The 20,072-nt window shown below is 38.0% G+C and overlaps 1 protein-coding gene across 1 annotated transcript in view; it reads left to right on the forward strand.

Annotated features, from left to right (window-relative positions):
* The window catches only part of DLC1 (DLC1 Rho GTPase activating protein), a 345,892-nt gene that overhangs the window by 120,319 nt on the left and 205,501 nt on the right, over nucleotides 1-20,072 (forward strand). The gene's annotated exons all lie outside the window — the stretch shown is intronic.

The following is a 20,072-nucleotide window of genomic DNA, read 5'->3' on the forward strand; positions in this document are numbered from 1 at the left end:
CCTGCTGGGAACTGGCCTGCAACCTAGGCATGTGCCCTGACTGGGAATCGAACTGCAATCCTCTGGTTTGCAGGTCTGTGCTCAATCCACTGAGCTTGTACTTGCAGCCAGGGCCCAGGCATCAATATTTTTAAGTTTCCTTGGGATTTCAGTGCCCATCCAAGGTTAAAAAGCATCGGCAGACCAATTGGATAGGCCAGAGTTGTAGTTTGCCATCCTGGCTGCAAGTAGAATCTCCTAGTTTGTCTCTATAGTGTGGTCCCTGAGCTCAGGCATTGATTTGAACTGGGCGGTAGCAGGACCCTGGCTAGCACGGTTTAAATGTCCTCTGGAGTATAGACAGGACAGCACCCCCCTATTTCAGGGAAACTAATATGCACAGGATATTCACTGAGCAGGCCCCTGTGCTGAGTCTTCTATGTGCATTTAATTCTAAAACTAGGATATTATTTTTCCTCACCTTACAGAAGAGAAAAGTAGGGTTCAGGGACATGAAATACATTGTTCATGGCAACCCAGATTGTTTGAACTGAGGTTATCTGTCTCCTGTGAGGCCAGGTAAAGAAAGACTTCTCTCTAGTTCCTGAAGAATGCTCTCTAACCCCCTGGATGGAGAATCTGGTATCCACACTGCTAAACCATTAATGTAGCAGCCCTTCTATGTCTTCCAATGAGCAATTTTCCCTCCTGTCATACTCTTATCAAATGTAAACATATCTGCAATATTCTGAGCATTTCTGTCTGTTCATTCCGTAACAACCTGAATACATTAGTTTAACTTCACGTATGTTCCGGTACATATTGTAATGCTTTAGAACTTTAACTTCCAACTTGGTAAAAGTTACAATGGTGTCCCAGTGCTCAATTTTATAACACTGTCCATCCTCTCTCCTGAAAGCATGGCATGGTTCCTATTTAGATTTTATTTTATACCACTTTTGGTAATAAACAGTTAAGTATATTTTGTGAATTCCCTAAAGAATCCTGAAAACCCCCTTGCATGTTTGAAGGCCCTGCTGGATGTCACAAAACCGGTTTTAGGAGAGCTGTACCGGACAAATTTCAACACCGCTGGATTTGCCGCGAGTTCCTCTCTGATGCTTTACTTAGAATGAGTTGTGTTCTGCTGAGCCAGCTGAAAATAAACTCGACCTCTTCCGATAGGCAAGATCCCCCTGACCTCAAGCAGAGCTGCAGGTGTGCGTCCCAGCAGGACTGGGCCCTTTTCTCTTACAATCTCAGTCCCAGGTCTTTGAAGCAACACTCATTTGCCCAGATTTGTATAGCATTACCTGAGTGTAACATTACCCAATAAAGCCAAACTGATGGGCGAAGGATACAAAATAAGCCATTTCGATGCTGGGAATTCCGGATCAGCTTATGGAGAAGGATTTGTGAGACAGCAGAGAGGACAGAGAACAAATACTGTGTAGAAAGATCATTTGTAACTGCTTCTGCTCTTGCACAATGCAACAGGCCTTACTTACCAGTGATTTTGCAAACAAAGGAAGAGTATTGTCCAAAAACCTGCAAGGTAACATAATCTTAAATTGAATAACTTTGTCAGTGGGTGTAGACAAGAAAGAGAAGAGAAACAATAGTTAAAAGAATAACCATCTTGGGTGCTTATGTTCAGATAAAAGGCAAATCCTTTCTACTCACTACCTCTTTCTTAGTTCCTTTCTCTGTTAGCACTTTACTTTGGGTTCTTCCTTGGCAAGAATTCTGTCTAGCGATGTGTTTTGTGATTGGGTTATCTGGTTAAGAGTTATAATGAATAAAGCGAAAAAAGATATGTTCATATCTATTTTTCTAAAGGAAAACCCTCGTCATGTTTCTTTTACCTACTGTCGACCACAAGCAAAAGTAAAAGGCAAAGGAATAATAGTCCACGCAGCTAAACAAGCACGTGAGAAAAAATACTGCCGGAGAAACCGAGCCCTTTTGGACTAAATGCAAATCAAAGGCCACCCCCTCTTCTTCCACCAAGAGAGCACATACTCGTTGCAGTCCCACTAATCTGACTAGAGCTTTCTTGAAGTTCCTCATTATTTTATCTTTAGTGTTTAATTATTTATAAAGTTTATATTAATATTTATGTGAATGACTGTTTAACATTTATATTAATTTCAATATAAATATTTAATATTTAAGGTTGTTACTTATAAATGAAAACCTGTGTATTTCTATAAATAGGTATTTTTATATGTGCATTTTGCACACGTGAGAAAGAGACTTGTGCAGGTATCATTTGTTTCAGTTAATTAGTAAGTAAAAAATCTTCTGACAGCTGTAAGTTCCGTAAAAACTTTAGTAGAATGTTTGTTATAAAGCCAAATGTTGTAACACCATTAGCTTTTAAAGATTTAGCTAGGGAGTTTTAGAAAGTTCTTACCTCTTTTAAGAGAACACCTAACTTATGAAAATATTATACAGGTATTTATATAAAATGTGTACCCTTGATGGAATTTATGTTATTTGTCATCAAGTGGCCCTCTTGTGGTTTCTCCCAAGCATCTTTACATCTTCAGGAAACTGTAAAATTTCTAACATGTTATTAATTCAGGATATTCATACAGCATTGAAAAAAATGGGTGTTTTTTTGTCCACTTGAGTTTTCATCAGAGTTCACAGAACAGTCTGTTCCAAAACAGATTGTAAGCTTCACTATTGTCATTCTTAAGAAAGCTGAAGATGGACGGAATCGGGACTTGGTTCACAAAAGGAGAATCAACCTGTCTTTTTGTAACTTTACCCAGAATTTCACAATCCTTGCTAAACCACCAGGGAGGGGCCGAAAGCAATAAAACAGCAGAAACCCAGTAAGAATGTGCCGGAGTTCACAGAACAATTGCCTCAGGCTTAACTCCATTGACCTTTAATCTGTCTGGGGCATCAGTGGTTTTTCTATGAAGCATCTCAAAACGTGACCACGGCCAGGCCTCCCAAAGTTCTTCCAAAAGCCAGAGTCCTAACAGCCCAAGTCAGACAAGTTTCTGGGCGGACTAGTTGGGTTAAATTCGTCCAATAAGAAATGTAGCACTTTTCTCCAGCATGGTGTGCTGGAGACATGCAGGGGTCAGACCGTGAATTAGGATGTAATCTGTGACTCTGGGAAAGACTTTTCCGGGGCTTCTCTGGCTTACACTTAGGAAGTGCTTTGGCACAGAAGTCCCTCTAGAACTCCAAAACCAGCATCTGAAGAGCAAAGTGGGGTCTCAGAGTGGAGAGATCACTGATCAGAAAGTCAGGAGACTCACGTTTCCATTACTTACGGACCATATATTAGCCACACGAACTCAGAAATGACACTTGGACTTATTTATTAAGGTCCCATAGTACACGGTAGGACTGGTGAATATAAATAGGGTCTGGTTGCTGACTTCAAGAAGCTCATCCTTTCATGAAGAGAGTAAAATAACACAGATTACTGGGATATAATTCAACAAGTGATATTTAAGCGTTTGGGAAAACGCTAAAGAAAGAGAGAGAGAATAATCAGTTTGGTTTGGGCAGGCAATAACATCTGGAAAGGTTTCAGTCCTGGCCTTAAAACATGATTACCTGGTGATCTAGTGTGAAAATACACAGTGCAGGAGGAGGAAGGACGTTTTGGATAAAATGTAAACTGAGGCAAATTGTGAAAGGCTTTGAATAACTCGCTAGGAAATTTGGGCAACTTGGGCTCTTTGGGTCTAAATTTCCTTATCTTTAAACAAGGGAATGGACTTGGACTGGATGGTTTCTGCTTTCATGACCAGAGCTCAAAGTCCACAAAAGATGACGTTAAAAGTTCAAGAAGAAACTCCTTATTTAAAATTTGACCACAGTATGTCAATTCCTGTAAAGATAATGCCAAGTTGGTGACTTGGTGACTATTACTTTAAATTCCAGAGAAATAACCTCCCTTGCGTTATCGTAACAGTGGTTGAGCTCTGTCCAGAGAAAGTCCAGCCATTTTTTATATAAGGAGAACAGCTTTCATGACATGGATGAAACTGGAAGCCAAGGAGGGTGGACTGGAATGTGCATGTGTGAATAATGACCACTTCACTGTACTAGTCAGTGGGGGCGGTAGACACCGTTGGGTCAGCATTCAAATGACTGAGTGAGTGGAGCAATGAATCTGCATCATATTTTGCATTAAGCTTGAACATTCCTCCATGGAAACTATTGGGATGACTCGGAAGGCTACAGCTATGGGTAACTGGTGATTGGCAGCCTCATCATGACAATGTGCCTGTTCATGCATCACATCTCATACACAGAGTTTTTTTGGCAAAACATCAGATCACCCAGGTGGCCCTGGCTAGTGTGTTTCAGTGGATTGTGTGCTGGCCTGTGAACCAAAGGGTCACCAGTTCAGTTCCTAGTTGGGACACATGACTGGGTTGCAGGCCAGGCCCTCAGTAGGGGGTACGAAAGAAGCAACCACACATTGACGTTTCTCTCTCCCTCTTTCTTCCTCCCTAACCCTTCTCTAAAAAAAATAAATAAATAAGTCTTTAACAAATTCACCCAGATGACTCAGCCCCCTCTGCAGCCCAGATTTAGCGCCCTGCGACTTCTGGCTTTTCCTTAAAACTAAAATCACCTTTGAAAGGATAGAGATTTCAGAGCACCAGTGAGATTCAGGAAAATACGATGGGGCAGCTGATGGTGATTGGGAGAACTGTGTAAGGTTCCAGGGTACCTACTCTGAAGGGGACTGAGATGTCATTTTCCTGTGTGCAATGTTTCTTGTATCTTTTATCTTCTTCAATAAACACCTCTATTTTTCTTATTACATGACTGTATACCTTCTAGACAGGCCATATATGTCTGTGTGTGTGTATACATATGTGTGTGTGTGTGTATATTTAATGACTCAATACTATTTTGTGTTATACATGTCAGAACAATATTTGCTAGAGCTTCAAGATGAATTAGTTGAGATGCTATGCTAGAATGGTAATGTTACAGACTGACTTGGGTTCCCTCAAAATTTATATATTGACGTCTTGACCCCTAATATAACTGCATTTAACAAAAAGAAGTAATTAGGGTTAAATGACGTCATAAACATGGCTCCTGATCCCATAGGATCAGTGTATAAGAAGAGACACCAGATGGCTCACTCTCATTCTCCCCTCTCGTACTTAAAGGAAGGACCTCAGGGGGGATTCAGCAAAAACACAGCCATCTACAAACCAGGAAGAGTCCTCACTAGAAGTCAAATTTGATGGCTTTGATCTTGGTCTTCTAGCTGCCAGAGCCGTGAAAAATGTATGTTGTTTCAGCCACCTCATTTCAACAAAGCCGGCAGCCCAAACTGACTAATACAAACATCAAATAATAAATGAGTGTTGGTTGTGGGACCGATGTTTTAAAAGTTTTGGTTCAGATATCAAAATCTATTTTAAAAATGCAGTTTTAATATTTAAGCATTTGAATTATTTGTTCTTTATGATAATTATTGAGCTCTGGAAAAAATGTTTTTAACTGATGATGTAGCAATATGATGTTGAGAGTACAGCCCTCCCCCAAATATTTTTCACTGAAATGTAATTGACATACAACATTATATGACTTTCAGATACACAACATAATGACTCAATATTTATATATACATGATGTCTTACTTCATTTGAAATGATAAAAGGCATTGGTCTACAATTTCTCCTTTTCTACATGTCTGAACTTTATCAGTGAGCTCAGTATTAGTGGCATTCAAACAAGTGAATTGAGCTAATAAATTTGACACATAAATAAATTTCAAATCAAACAGCTTAAATTCAATTTTTTTAAAGATTTTATTTATTTATCTTAAGAAGGGAAAGGAAGGAGAGAAATATCAATATATGGTTGCCTCTTGTGAGTCCCCTGTTGGGAACTGGCCTGCAACCCAGGCATGTGCCCTGACTGGGAATCGAACCGCGATCAGGTGGTTTGCAGGCTCACGCTCAATCCACTGAGCTACACCAGCCAGGGCTTAACTTCAATTTTTTAAGATTCTAAGGCATTTATAAGTATATACTTACCTCTACTAAAAATTCTGGTAATTATTTTAACATTCACTCACACGATACTTGTCAATAGCTATTGGATACCAGTGTTGAGCCCTGGGGAGAATGACAGACCCATTCCTTGCTCACAGCCAAGGCCATAGACAATGAAACTAGCAGTGACAGACAATAGCATGTTCATGGCTATAGGAGAAGTACATGTAGCAAAAGCATCTAGCTAGTTAGCAGGGCCAGGGCTGTCCTCCTACGTTGGCATATACTAGGTACCAATAGCTATGTTATATAAAGGGATGTTAGTCAATAGGAATGAACCAGGCAAAGAGGTAGGGGATGAGTTTTCAAGCAGGGTAAACATCCTATTTGAAGGTCCGAAGTGAAAGAGCATGGCCAGTTATGGAAATAAAAAGCAGTTCCGCATGGCCGGAGGGCAGAATCCCAAGGGGCTGAAACATGTAGAAGCACGTGTCCATGGACAAACTCATTAGGCTGTTTCCCGCTCGACCATCACTAAGTGAATTAAAAACTGTGCCCCTGGCGTACATGGGATAGGACCTTTAGACTTGAAAGGGGGCTTTAGAAAAGTAATTTTCTGCTGTTTTAGTAAAAGGTAGCAAAACCTTTTACAGGTATTACATGAGTTCAAATATATTTTCTGACCCAGAAAAAAATGCCACATACCAGAAAGAAAATTCTTTAGATAGTCTGAAACTCCTGACCGTAATATCTATCTGTACTTCCTCCATGTGGGAATTCCTCTTCCAAGAACTGGACAGAGAAGCCCTTGTCTTGGCCAAACTTCCGTAACGCGTCAGGGTGCAGCCTGAAAGAGTAGTGTTACTCCTAGCCACCATTCAGGGCAAAGCCATCCACATGTATAAGAACAACTAAGAGCATAGGCAGAGTACTATCACCGGGACATAAAATCCATGTATCTTTTAAAAACCACAAGAGGACTTATGTTTGTATTGAATTCACTATAGTAGCATTGGTTAATAAGAGTATATAGGTTTCAAGTGCACATTTCTATACATAACATGTCATCTGTTCATTGTATTGTGTGTTCGCCACCCAAAGTCAAGTCACCTACTGTCATGGTTTATTCTCCCTTTAACCTCTTCTACCTCCACCACCCGTTTCCCCCTGTTGTATCACCACACTGTTGTCTGTGTTTACGAGGGTTTTTTTCCTTGACCGCCTTTGCCTTTCTCCTCCAGCCCCCAACTCCCCTTTGCTCTGACAGCTGTCAGTCTGTTCTCTGTATCCGTAAGCTTGCTTCTATTTTGTTTGTTTTTGTTTATTAATCCTATATATAAGTGAAATTATATGGCATTTGTCTTCATCTGACTGGCTTATTTCACTTTGCATAATACTCTCCAGGTCCTTTCATCCCATTGCAAAATGTAAGAGTTCCTTCTTTTTATGGCCAAGTAGTATTCCGCTGTGTAAATATATAGCTTTTTTATTCACTCATCTGCTGATGGACACTTTGGCTGCTTCCATATCTTGTCAATTGTAAATAATGCTGCAATAAATATAGGGGTACATACTCTTTTGAATTAGTGCTTCAGGTTTCTTCAGATACATTCCCAGAATTGAAATCACTGGGTCATAAGGCAGTTCCATTTTTAATTTTTTATGAAACTCCATACTGTTCTCCATAGTGACCGCATCGTTCTGCATTCCTGCCAGCAGTATAAACTTTTTCCACATCCTCGCCAGCACTTGTTTGTTGATTTATTGATGATGTCCATTTTCACTAGTGTGAGGTGATATTTCATTGTGGTTTTAATTTGCATTTCTCTGATGATTAGTGATGTTGAGCATCTTTACATATGTCTATTGGCCATTTGTGTGTCCTCGTTGGAGAAGTGTCTGTTCAGGTCTTTTGCCCATTTTTAATTGGATTGTTTGGTGGGTGGCAGGGAGTGGGTGGTGTTGTATAAGTTCTTTATAAATTTAACACCATATCAGATGTAGCATTGGTGAATATGTTCTCCCATTCAGTGGGTTATCTTTTCATTTTGTTGATGGTTTGTGTTTTTTTTGCTGTTCCAAAACTTTTTATATAATCCCATTTATTTTTTTCTTTTTGCTTTTCTTGCCCAAAGATATATAGCAGAAAAAATATTTATCCAAGAAGTGTCCAAGATTTTACTGCCTATATTTTCTTCTAGGATTTTTATGGTTTCAGGTTTTATATTTAAGTCTTTATTCATTTTCAGTTTATTCTTGTGTGTGGTGTAAGAAGGTGGTCTAGTTTCTTTTTTTTTTTTTTGCATGTTGTCTAACTTTTCCAGCACCATTTATTGAAGAGACTGCTTTTATCCCATTGCATGTTTTTGCTTCTTCGGTCAAATATTAATTGACCCTATGGCATGGGTTTCTTTCTAGCTTCTCTGTTCTGTTCCCTTGATCAATGAGTCTGTTTTTATGCCAGTACCATGCCATTTTGATTACTATGGCCATGTAGTATAGTCTGATGTCAGGTAGTATGATTTAAGGGCTCACTCTTTAATAAAATGGATTTCTTGTGGGCCTTTGTCGTTATTTTTCTAAGATAGTTTTTTAAAGTAGAGTTCTATACATTGCAGCTTTTGTGTATCCTTCTCTACAGAATGAGGCAATTGCTTGGATGATTTAGAATATGTATACAACTGGTAGATGTGTGATCAGTGTTATAAATACTCTGACCACAAATTTAAGTAGTTTTTTCTTAATCACAATTATCACAATTGTTGCCTAATGATTCTTTTTCCCAAAAGGCAATGTATCATATTAATGAGATAGTCATGAATGGGTAAATCAATTATCTTTACACGCTAAATTTGCTAAAGAAGCTTACTGGACAGAAAGATCCCCATTTACTCCCTTTTCCATCTCATGATTTTGTGGGTGTGTGTTCATGAATATGAGCCTGTATATCCATGGCCACTGTGTATCTCACAAGTACACACATGCACACACATGCATACACACATGCTATTCAGCAGCCAACATAGACAACAGAAACTTGCCCTTTCATTGAAAAGTTTCTGTTATCCAATTATTTTTAACTAATTGCCTTAGCCAACTACCCGAAGAGCTAAATTTTAAAAAGAAATCCATGTTTCTCAAGGTAGAAAACTTTCTTTTAAATGAAGACTCATGAATATTTGTATGCAGTATCTTATTGATAGTCTCTTAGTAGACTACATATATATCTTTCAAATTCAGTCTTTATTAAAATAATTATTTTCATATCATTGTCCAATTGAAATAATAAAAGTTAAAACTCTAGGTGTAAAGTATCCCAATGAACTTACCCATCTCTGTGAATCTCTAAGTGAATCATGTTTTGAATTGAAGAATAAAGGGGGAATATCCAGATATTTTTTAATACAAAAATTTTCAGCTTTAGTCTGGTCCATGTATTTAGGTATCAAAATGTTCTCTATTACTGTGTACTAATCCTGAACTTTGGAAAATAGCAGGATCGATATGCTTATCCAGACATGAATGAACATTCTGTTGTTCAAAGAAGGATAAAAAATTCATCTAATTACAAGGCAATGTTTAATGTTTAGCCAAGAGCAAATATTTATTTGACCTTGTCCTTATCTGCCTGGTATCTTACACCGCACAAAGCAATGTCTCCTAGTAGAAATGTCAAAAATTGAAAACCCTCCTATCTGTTCCTCACGGTGAACGTATGTGATCATAAAAGCCTTGAGACCTTCCAGACCTTTACATCTCAAGCACCCAAGTCCACAGATGAGGAAACTGAAGCAAGGGGGAGAGGATGATCTGTCCGAGACAGAGAGTGCTTCCCCGTGTGACCCGGGTCGGGAGGCAGCAGCGCCGCAGGAAGTGGAGGCAGACAGTCTGGCCCCAGGACCGGCCTTCAACCGCAGGGGTCCCCTGCCTTTTTCTAGTTGTATTTAGTGTTTTGCATTTTTTCATCATAAAGTTGTCTCTACACGGTTTTCTTTTATCTTTTATAAGCATATAGAGTCATTCGGCATATAATGAGAAACACATTCTATGTGTAAAATACAAGAAAATTAAGCACTAATAAAGATTTATTGATCTCTTAATGACCTGCAAAGCACTATATAGATGTTTTTGAGAGCTTGAGAACTGGCGGTAATGATACTACAGTTTTTATTTTGCTCATTATACTTTCCAAGCATTTTTAAGTTTTTCAACAAGCAGTAACTGGTATATATCAGTTAAACATGTATTGAATGAATGGACATATGTTATTATATGCATGAGAAAACTTAATTAACATAAGCAAAGTCAACTCAAATCACTACAATATAAACTACTGTAACTGGTTTCTTTTGGAATTTCTTTTGAGAAATGTGTTAGAACATAGTCATCCAGATAGTTATTACTCTTCTAAGTCAGCAGTCAGCAAACTTTTTTTCATGAAGGATCAGAAGTAAATATTTTAGACTTCCTAGGCTATTTGGTCTCTGTCACAGCTACTCAATTCTGATGTTGTATTGCCAAGGCTGCATTTTTTTTTATAGGCTGTATGAGAACTGGAGAACTTGGCTTTCACTCAAAGACATAACAGTATGCGACCCATTTCTTTGTGATTGATTCTATCAGAAAAAGTAGCATTACAAAAACAGTTTAGTGTCATTGGTGGTAAGGTACATGGTTTGGGGACTAAATCCCAACACTACTTCCTAGTCTGTGATATAAGATTTTAAATTTTTTGTATGTCAGTTCTTCATCTATAAAATGGTTTTAATAATAATAATACCTTCCTCATAAGATAATTGTGGGTCTGAATGAATTAAATAGATATAAAGCACTTAAGTTGTTCATGGTATATAATAAATAGTACATACACATTTACTAAATAAATAGCCTTATTGTTTAAAAACACTCTTTTAGAAAAACTTCCAAAGCAACTGGTAAATCATAGAAGATAACATTATTACATTATAGCCAACTGCATTATTTATAAACAGTGTCCCTGAATTAATTTCTCTCAAAAATCTAACTCAAAATCAAACATTTATATCAGAAGACAGTAATGAAAAATATTTCCATTTGAGAACAATTACCATATAAAGATGGCTTTCTAGGTCAGCTGTGAGTACAGCCCTGTACCACGTAACAACGTCCATGACTGACTGCATGTACGAAACCATTCCCGTAAGGTTAGAAACACAGCTGAAAATAATTCCCACTGCCTAGTGACTTCGCAGCCATGGTAACTACCTAGTGCAACACATTATTCACATATTTGAGGTGATGCTGGCATAAACAGACCTATGTGCTGCCAGTCATATAAAAGTATAGCACATACAATTATGTACAGCACATACTACTGGACAATAAATGACTTTGTTACTGGTTTATGTATTTACTGTACTCTACCTTTTTTCAGTATTTTAGAGTGTACTCTTTCTACTTTTAAATGCATGTGCTGTAAAACAGTACGTTGGGTTAGGCTGACAGCAGCCTCAGGCATCTCAGACATCTCATGCATCTCCTGATTGCATCATTTTCTCCTGCGCTTGATTCAGTCTCAGGTTGTTTTGTACAGTAACCGGCTGTACAGGCTGTGGCCTGGGACCAACCGGCTATCCCATAGAGCCTAGCAGTGAAGTGGGTCTGTGTAAGTCCACTCTACTGATGCCTACACGAAGAAGAGATAGCCCAGCAGTGCATTTCACAGAACATATTCCCATTGTTAAGCAGCATGTGACTGTAAGGGAATCATTAAAGTCTGCAAACTCTCAAGTTGACTATTCTAACATAGACGATTCTTATTTAGATGCAACCTGGTGTTTTCCTGTATAATTACACTTTACATTTTCAACTAAGGTGCTTAAACTCTTGTAGTGTGCACACATGAAAAGTTCAACAAAGTACAATTAACGATAAAGGACGCACAGATAATAAAGCAACAGGTATTATGGAAGAAGGCTAAATGAAGTCCAGTTGAAGTAATCATAACATTTGTCATTAAGGTACACATGGGTTGGCCAAGAAGTCCGTTTAGCTTTTTCCATAAAATAAGAGATACATCTTTCATTTTCACCAATAACTTTGTTGACTTGGCTGTTTTGAGTAAGTCGGCTCTCTCCTGCATGTTATAACATTGATCGTTCTCAGCTACTGTCTCAGTTTGAGTGCTATGGATTTCAACTGGTCTACCTGACCATGGAGCATTGTCCAGCTAGAAATCTCTAGCATGAAATCTTGCAAACCATTTTTGGTATCTCCAGTCAGTCACAGCACCTTCTCCATACACTGTACAAATCTTTTTTTGCATTTCAGGTGCATTTTTCTTTTCTTGAAATAATAAAGCACAATATGCCAAAAATTATGTATATTTTCTCCTATCTTCAGTTTTAAAATGGCTATACAAAAATTCACCAATTTTGATGTTTGTTTGTTTTTTTTAAGATTTTATTCATTTATCTTTAGAGGGGAAGGGAAGGAGAGAGGGAGAGAAACATCAATGTATAACCATACATTGTGTGTCCCCTGCTGAGAACTGGCCTGCAACCCAGGCATGTGCCCTGACTGGGAATCGAACCATGATCCTTTGGTTCCCAGGCCTGCACTCAATCCACTGAGCTACACCAGCCAGGGCTGATGTTTGTTTTTAATGCACACTGAAATGACAGCTATCACAATGCGATCTAACGAAATTGTTTTAAATGAAGTTAAAAAGACAACTAAGCTCTGCAAGAGCCATTGTACCAAAAAAACAAACTGACTCTTTGGCCAACCCAGTAACAGCTCCAGCCTCTGACCATGGAGGGGAGTGTATGATCAGGCCTGGATCATTATAATACTTTCAGAATTTTGAAAACCAGTGAAATAAGACTCTTTATTTTAGTTTCTGGTTACCAACTAAAAGATGTAATCCTTAGTATGCTTACAACGATGTTGCCTACCTCAAGAAGCTGGTCTCAGAGATTCAAGTCAGCAGATGAAAGAAAAGCAAAGAAGAGAGAGTTCTGATACAGTTAGATTCAGTCATCCCGAGGCCACACCCACCTTCACACGTAGGATGTCTAAAATGCGGCTTACCTTCTGCTGTCTCCTCGGATCTCTTGTTACTGAATACGTGTTTCTTTCCTCTTCTCAGCTTCATATTGGCTAATAGAATCATTTGTCTACAAACTAGTTCCGATTTCCTGTAGTTTATTCACCTCGCCTACCCAATCTCTGTCAAATCCAGATGATTTTGCCTGTTTCCTTTTGTAATATTTACTTTGTTATTTGTACAACAAAAATCAACAAACTCTTGCTTCATCTTTCCACTCCCCTGATTTCTGCTCCCCAAAACAACCATTTTCAGGGGGTTGGTTTTGTTTTTGTTTTTATTTTTGTTGTGCTGCTTCCATTGATATTTGCTTCTATCTTTCTAAACATAATACTTAACTGATAATTCTTGATTTTTCTATTTTAGTTATTTAACGGTAACTGTAGTTATTTAACTATATTTAGCTCTTCTATATCATATACACACACCTTAATATTATATGATTTTTTAAAAGATTTTTATTTATCTTTAGAGGAGAAGGGAAGGGGAGAGGGAGAGAAATATCTGTATGGTCACCTCTCATTGTCCCCTGCTGGGAACTGGCCTGCAACTTAGGCATGTGTGCTGACTGGGAATCGAACCGCAATACTCTGGTTCACAGGCCCGCGCTCAACCCACTGAGCTACACCAGCCAGGGCCCTTAATATTATATTATTATATTCTCTTATATAAAACAACTTTTCCCCTTACCTCCTTTGAGGAAGACAAGGCTTATTTTCTGTGTTCCCTTCACTTGTTCATTTCCAAACCCTCTGCTAAAGCTGCAAAACTTTTAAAAATATATTGATATTATTGATCTGGAAGTCTGCCACGTTTGTTTGTCTACTTTATTCTTTCTCGAAGATATTTCTCGCGGAGATTCCTATTTTTCTGCTTTCCTCTGGATAACCTGCAACCTGTCCCTCTCCCCAGCCATCAGCCTGTCACCAGGCCTGCACCGTGGACACTGTGTTGGACCGTCTGTTTCCTAGAGGTTATTATATTCCCCATTTCCGGTTTACTTCCTTGCTATGATGGAGCGGATCCTCCACTGTCTTACGAAGACATCCTCCAATGTCCTTGGACATTGAAATTAATTTCCAAGTCCAAAATGATTTAAATCTGCCTTGACATTTGACTGACAATTTATTTAATTATGGAATTCTAGGTTGAAATAATGTTTTCTTAAAATTTCTAAGCGTAGCCCTGGCTGGTGTAGCTCAGTGGATTGAGCGCGGGGCTGCGAACCTGAGGATCGCGGTTCGATTCCCAGTCAGGACACATGCCTGGGTTGTAGTCCAGTTCCCTGCTGGCCAACTCCCAGCAGGGGACACACGAAAGGCAACCATACATTGATATTTCTCTCCCTCTCTCCTTCCCCTCCAAAGATAAATAAATAAATAAAATCTTTAAAAAAAAAGATTTAAAAAATTTCTAAGCGTTACATGATTGCCTTCTAGTTTGTAGTTTTGATTTTGAGAAGTCTAATGTCACCTTTTCCCCAGTCCTATGTCTAATCTGTTTTCATCTTCTCAATAAAAAATTTAAATTCTTCTATTTATCTCTAATGTAACAAGAATTTACAATGACCAGGCTGGTGTAGCTCAGTGGATTGGGTGCGGGCCTGCGAACCAAAGGATCGCATTTTGATTCCCAGTCAGGGCACATGCCTGGGTTGCAGGCCAGTTCCCAGCAGGGGGCTCACGAGAGGCAACCATACATTGATATTTCTCTCCTTCTCTCCTTTCCTTCCCCTCTAAAGATAAACAAATTAAATTTTAAAAAATAATTTAAAAATTAAAAAAAATTTACAATGATGTTCCTTACCGTTTTTCTACTTCTTCTTTAAAAAATTTTCCAGGCATTTGTTTATTTATATCTTTAGCCTTTTATTTTTGAAGATACTCTCTCAGTTTTAAAAATTATGTCTTCCTCTTGGTTTTCTGTGTTTTCTCCAAATATCCTACAATTTAGGTATCATGCCTCTTGGCCTTATTCTCTGTTTTTTTAACTTTTGTTTTCCGTTATCTATATCTTTGTCATTGTTATCTTTTTTCTGAGAAATTTTTTCCCAACTTGTTTTCTAAAACTTCTGAATTTTTAAATTTGTTACAAAAATACAGGAGACCATTCATGTTCTCTGCATACTCCTTTTCTACGGCATCCTGTTCTCATTGTGGTATTTTTTATCACTTACTTCTTCACTGATTATAATTGTTTTTACTCAATTCCTGCCACACACAGCATTTCTCCCAGCATTAAGTCCCAAAGGAGGAGCATGTTGCTATAGCTCAGTGAGAATATGCCTTTGTCGAAGTGCCACATGGTGCACCCTAACCCTTCAGACAGACTTAGGTGCTGACAATACCACCTGAGGCAATAAGAATAACTCACCCACAATTTGGTATAGTCATAGAGCACAATTTAACTTTCCAGGAAGTATATTGCCATCAGATCTTATGCTTCTCAGAGGCAAAGGATGTCCATCTTACTTTTGGGGGACCCTTCGGTGGATGAATTAATTATGGAATTTATGGCTTAGGCCAGATTATTATTGAATTTGTGACAACTTTGAAACATGTGAACTTTATAAAGACAATAAAACAACAATAGGTACCACAGCATATTAACATTTTAAGCAATCAGCTAGTCAAAAACCTTGATTTTGTAGGAAAGGAAATTGAGAGCAGAAATTCATGTCCATTGGGCCTATGAAAGAAAAGCAACCAAGAAAAGTAGCAACAAAAAGTAAGCAGGACCATATGCAGGAGAGAAGTTAGCATAATACAATTAAAGATAGAATCTAAAGAGTGCCTGGGTTGCTCTTCACCTGCCTCCTGCTCATCACTGAGGTCTCGGTTCTGAAGTCCCCACCCCAGAGACATTGCCCAGTGCCCCCAACACCATGCCGTACCCCACCTCTCATGCTCCCCCCTCAACTCTGCTTTCTTTCATAACATTGGTTGCTGATTTTACATTCTATTAATTGCTTTCCATCTGCCCCCTCTAGAATATGAGTCCAATGATGAACAGCAGGGAGTTGGTTATGTTTTATTCACTGCTATATTCCTGCCACTAAGCTATATAGTACTCATTCCGTCAAGATGTGTCAAATGAGTGGAAAAGAAGGGAGACATAAATGTGAACCGTTGAGCCACAAATGAAACACGTTATAAACTACTCATGTGATAGACTTTCTATACCACTAATTCTTGATCTGGAGAGAATCACATTCCTTTTGTGGTTTTACAAAATCTAGGAACTGTTTTCTTAAGAAATAAGTGCACACATGCACAAATAAATTTGGTGTGCAATTTTGGGGTTCAGAGACTAGGAGCCCCAGGTAAAGAAATCCTGCCTCATGTAGTTTTAGATTGACTTTTGGAGAAACGAACTTCTAAACTAAGTCAGAAGTAATCTCTGATTCTTAAATGTTTTCTGGAGATGTGAGCCTTCCACTCTCCTTACTGCAAAATAGTGAAATAATGACAGCTCCCTTCCCCCTGTGTCGTGCCAGAAACCAAGTGTGACTTACAAACATCAATGCAAATACCAACACAATATCTAGAATACTAAACTCTTACCGGCTGCCTGACATGGTGATCTCTAACAATCTATCCTCTACGAGGAGAAAATAGTAAATGGAAACTAGAGGATTGGAAAGATAACACTTTATTTCTTGAGCACTTCTTTGCCTGGCACTCTAACTGCTTCCTATGCATCACCCCATTCTTGGAAACTCCTGGAAAGTTGTCACCAGAAACTAGAAAAATCTCATGCTGTGCCTTATCCTGTCTGACTTAGAGGCCAGTTATGGTGTCATTTGCACACATCCATCCCTTTGCGTAGCCATTTTAAACTTTGGAAATTGTTCTTACATGTATCTCATTGTCTTTTAACCTCATAGAAACTATCTGATAAAATTTCTATTTTGGCAAGCAAGAAAATGGTTCAGTTAATTTAATATCAATCAATGCACAAATATTTACTGAGCTCCTACTCTTAGAGAAATTTATCTCTGTCTTATTTGAACTACATGCATTGTTGTATATGAAGTGCTTCTGGTTTAACAAAAATCCCAGTCAGTCACTGTGTTGGATTTAATTGCTGGATTAATTCACAGATGTTATGTTGGGGGAAGAGGAGTGAGGAAACAAAGTAATACGAAAGTAAAATTACAGATGTTCGTAACAATTGTTGATGCTGTGGAATTTTTTTATTTCCACAGCAAACGGTAAAGACTGTCTGTTGTTACTCCTCTGTTTCCACAACTGTAGGCTGATGCACACAAGTTGCTAGTCAGACTGGTAGCCACCTTCTGTGGGCGGGGGGTGAAGCCAGGGCCCATTCTCCTTGCACAGCTAAGACATAGGAACAAGTCTGAACTTTCAGCATCAGGAATCAGGGTTTATTCATTTTTGTGTCTTCACGAAATGATGGCATTGGGAAAGAATAAGTGCTCACTAAATGCTGATCTTCCCAATTGGTAACCACACTTGGTATTATTCATACATCCTAGAGTATGTAAAACAGTTGAATACCTGAAGGACAGTTTCTCTAGTTTGGGACAGTAGTTGCTGCATGTTTCTGTTTTGTAACAAAACCCACAAGCCTGCTCCCATGCACCAGTCCTTAACTTTAAGATTTGACTTCAGCGGAGATGGTAGCCAAAACCTCAGCAACAAGTATTTCCAGTTACACTAGAGCCGTAATTTATTTAAACTATGATATTGTCACCCTAGTTTATTTTTAACCATTCTGAACATATATGATCTCACTTCAGCTTCCAACAGGCCTCTTGGACAAAGCTTGGATGAGGACATCATCCTGGTCCCCAGGAGTTGGATTCTGAGGGGCAGACAAGCCCAGTGACATGTCCAAGGTCAAATGCAAGGGGGGCACAACTGTCACCAGTTAAGTTTCTTTGAATTGCAGCAAACCATCTGAAAAGGCAACATTATGGCAGTCCTGAGGATTTTAACTAAGATATTTTCATTAACCAAGTTAAATTTAGCCAATTTAACTAAGATATGAAGTCCTAGCTATACTATTAGTTTAGTAACGTTGAAAGATATTGTTCAACATACAGTAAGGGATCAGTAATACCAGTTGTGTGAAAGAATAAATGAGAGCAGCCTAATTGGTCAGAACTGACTCTACAGTTAATATTATGGGAAGTATTTCTTTGTTTGCAGTTTATATCAATAGCCGTGGCAAAATGGGACTTATTGACACTAAGGAACTCATGTTTAATTAAGTAATTTAGTGACCACAATACTGAGCTTTCCTTTGTTGCTCAAATCTAATTCTGTTAAACATCAATGATGTTATGCTCTCTAGTTTTATTTTACAAAATTTACGGGAAAGGTGCTTTGTACATACAATGACATATATATGTACATATATATAGTAACATATACGTTGTCTTGGAAATCCAGTATTCTTCATTTTGTCTTTCCCTCATAAATTCTCTGATACACACATGGAAAAGTTGAACAATGTAGCAAAACATCAGAATCTTCCCTCTAATTTTTTCATCTATTTATGATCCGTGATGCTAAGATAATTATTCAATCAAATCAAGGCATTAAAAATAATTACAAAATACAAATTTCCTAGAATATGTTATTACCCTGCATCATGACCTTTGAAAATATTGGACCGATTATTTCACATAACCGTGAGTGAATTCATCCTTAGTTCCAAATGAGGTAATTTATTACTCTAAAATGAGACAAGTAAAGAGTAATTTAATTTTAAAACAATCCTAATTGAATCAGAAGTTTCTTTACTTGAACTCAAAACCATATTGCCAATATCTAATGTGTGTAATGGAAATAATACCCACATGCTACACTCTTTCATGTAAACTTTCTCTTACTGTGTTACATAACCAAGATTTTTATATAGCTGAAATATAAAGAAATTAAATATCTTTATACTATCCTGGAATTCAGGCCCATAATGAAAGCATTATCAAGCGAGTATTTGAACAAATCTTCATAATATTTATATTTTTTTTCTCTAAGAAAAAGGTTATAGTTTCCCTCTGCCTTTGGCCAGAAAGAATTGATATCTTTTCACTTTGTTTATATTTTCTATTTTGTTTACTTTAGCTGATTATTTAGTAAATCATTTGCTTCTATTCAGTGATTTATATACCTAAGTTCTATTGGAAAAGAAGTCAAATTTGATACCAGCCTTAACGTTTTGATATTGTCTTCTTGAAGTAACATTAATATCACATAACGAGTATATCCATTTATATTTGGGTGGCTTGCTACATAGCATTTTCAGATTTTTATTAATCATCACAACAACCCTGCAAGTACTGTTTTATGTTTATCTTATGGATAAAGATGAGGTAGAAGCCACGGGCATGTGGCCAGTAGGTGACTGAGCTAGCACTGAACCCCAGGCTTCTGGTTAGTCCAGTTCTTTCTGACCACACAGCAGGTCCCAGGAGCAGACACACAGCTTAGCCTTGTGGGCCAGCACAACTGCTTAATCCTGACTGGTTCCTCACTGTAAGGCTTCAGTCACTATAAATTTGATGACAAAGCACAAGCCAATCTCATGCATTGATGAAAACAGACTTCTCTTTTGGAGGGTAAAAAAATGTCCCCTGGAATTGTTATTTCTCTAGCCTGGAACATTAAAATAATTTAGCAAATATCATAATCTGTATTGATAAATTATCATTTCTACCATTGTAATTCATAAGATTTCATAAGAAATCATATTATCTTCATCCAATAAGAAATCATATTGTCTTCACCTTAGGATTGGGTATCTGTTACAAAAATAAACTTCATTAAAGATTCTGCTTCTTTGGATTCTAGCAAATAATGAAATATGCTTCATACATTTAAGGGAATGGTCTCCAACTCCTACTGGAAGTAAAGCTGAATACAAAAGTTGAATTTTAGAGGGTGGAGGGGGTCAAATACATGGTGATGGAAGAAAGATTGACTTTGGGTGTTGGGCACACAGTGCAATATACAGATCTTGTATCATAGAAATATACA

Source organism: Sturnira hondurensis, unplaced genomic scaffold (genome assembly GCF_014824575.4).
Source record: "Sturnira hondurensis isolate 20B ecotype Veracruz unplaced genomic scaffold, ASM1482457v3 Scaffold0008640, whole genome shotgun sequence".
NCBI lineage: Eukaryota > Metazoa > Chordata > Mammalia > Chiroptera > Phyllostomidae > Sturnira > Sturnira hondurensis.